At 32.8% G+C, this 2,420-nt stretch overlaps 1 long non-coding RNA gene across 1 annotated transcript; it reads left to right on the top strand.

Moving 5' to 3' along the window:
- The first annotated feature begins 595 nt into the window (after nucleotides 1-595).
- Nucleotides 596-1,469, top strand: LOC114192567. The gene is made up of 2 exons (XR_003606119.1): nucleotides 596-816; nucleotides 1,147-1,469. It is a non-coding gene; the product is annotated as an uncharacterized LOC114192567 (long non-coding RNA).
- Nucleotides 1,470-2,420: the final 951 nt, after the last annotated feature.

The raw sequence follows: 2,420 nt of genomic DNA, 5'->3' as shown, positions 1-2,420 counted from the left end.
GATGGAGTACCAAGTGATGTATGATGTGTGCTAGAATCATCCTTCTATGCTCTCTCTATACATCTGTTCTTTCTTTATATTTCTTTCAGCAATCTAAGCAGAGTATACGTTCTTTCATATATCTGATTACGCACGAATTTGACAATAGGGAACGCATCTTTTTTAGTGGACCAGAAGGCAAATTGCTAAATCCTGGTGATTTAAAATGCAATGTACATGCTTTGAAATGCATGTTTGCAGTGATTTTTTCAGTTGTAGATGGAATGTTTCTTTCTGTAGTGACCATTTTCAATATTTGTCCAACAACGAGTGTTAGGTGAGAAATGAATAAGCAGAGCATTTATATAAATTTCTGGTTTTTCCATTAACATTATATATGGTAAAGAGATTGTGATTACAAACAACTAAAGCCCAATGTGTTGCTTTTAGCACCAATTTGAAATATATCTTGTGGAATAAGGCACTGGGAAATGTAAAATGAGCAGCATGGGTGATTGGTGGAGTGGGTTCTTCTTGTGCAAGGGAGAAAATGTTTGAAAGGGACAATGCACCAGCAACAAATTTTAATTCATGAGTGACCTATTATGGTATTTAAAACGTCCCAAAATATATAACAGTGACCTTGCAAAATCTTAACCCTTGTCTAAGAAAAGCGTAGATGGTTCCTCTTCATCTCTCTTACCCCTCTTGTTATCTCCTCCACTTTACTTCTTCTGCATGAGCCACACCCACTTCTTCACCAAATGGGGTGGCTGCAATCCCTCCTCTCTCCACTCAAGAAGTTCTGGCTCCGCTTCAATTCAACTCAAAAGAAGAGTACGTTCCATCATCATTATTTTGTTTTTTGCTGCATCCTGTTTGTTACATTGCTTCACAGACACACTATACCTGTTTGTTACATTGCTTCACAAAGCTTTTCTGTTTATTCTTGAACCGATCATCGAATACACCAATGTTCTCTTTCACTTATTTACTACCGTTTCATTGGGATTCGAAATCGAGTAAAAGACAATCCAATTCAATTCATGTTCTGGGAAACGTGTTTTTTACACAAACACACTATACCTTTTTCCTTTGCTAACTACTAAGGGGGGACACTGCATGATTAGATTCCTTTTTTTTTCACATTTGTTTCCAACATTTCAGGAAGAGGGATTTACATTCTGTATGAAGATGTCAAGTCTTGCCCCTATGAAGACGTGCACGTTCTCTGGTCCATACTGGTGGAACCGCATTCACCTTCTATGCCATCCAAAAAAATGAAGGCCTTGGATACAAGACAAAATTGAGAAGGGGCTATAGTAATGATGTACATAATAAAATATTTATAATGTTCATACTATATATAGAGTGTTTTTATCTTACTTTTACCTTTTCCTTTAACTTTTGTAGCATCAGTAGCAGACAGTGACTTTTGCTTTTGAAGCATCTACCAAGTTCTTATATATAAAAATTTACTTATCTTTGTACCCTCTTGAATGCTTCTGGGTTTACTATCAAGAAACTTGGCTTCATGTTATTGGGAAGTCACAATTTTTTTCTTAGAAAGGGGTTTGTTTAATTTGTATTGTTAGTTAAGGAGTCTATTTGAAGCTGTTGATATGGTAGTTTGTTCCTTTTAATTTCCATTGTTGAAGTTGACCTGTGAAAGCACAGGCTTAAACTTAGTCAGTCTAAAAATTAGTGACAGGATGTTAGGTTAAATGAGAACAGGTCTTCTGGTTTAATAGTGTTAACATATGCTGAATGTGAAAGTCTTCTATGTTATGCCTCTTCACATTAATGGAACAGTTCACACTGCCTTTTGTAGCAACCACACAGCCTGGGATCTAAATAATTTCTTTACAGCAGAAGCTAATTCAATTGAAATCACTAGCTTTCTACTAATTATAGTAATCTATGCAGAAAAAGTCAATACGATGTGAGGAAAAACAGGTATCACTAAGAGTTGATGTGATGTTTTAATTAATTATATAATATATGGGAGCATTTTGTTGGAAAATTTAGTTTTCACCAAACTCTTAAATTAAAAATATATTTTTTAAGAAAATTGCACCTAATTATATTGTGATTGCTTGTGTTTTGAAGTAAAATCACATTCACGTCATCTAGTTTTAAATACACAGTCATATTTTATGTTTTCGTAAATAAAACTCATTTTTACTTTATATTTTTAATAAAGTAAATTCATATTGTTTTATTTAAAAATTTAATATAACTAAAATTCAACGAATGTAAAGTTTTAAAATATACAAATTAAATATTTTATTAAAATACAAAGTGTGTGAATATCATTTTATAAAAATATTAGGAAAAAAGTATCCATTTTAAAATTAAATAACATGTGAGAATCATTTATCGGAATTGATGTGACTTTTTTTTATGTTTAGTTTATCACTCTTCAAAATAGGGGTAGGGTT

Source organism: Vigna unguiculata, chromosome 7, assembly GCF_004118075.2.
Source record: "Vigna unguiculata cultivar IT97K-499-35 chromosome 7, ASM411807v1, whole genome shotgun sequence".
In the NCBI taxonomy this organism is placed as follows: Eukaryota; Viridiplantae; Streptophyta; class Magnoliopsida; order Fabales; family Fabaceae; genus Vigna; species Vigna unguiculata.
This window is presented reverse-complemented; position numbering and strand designations above follow the sequence as displayed.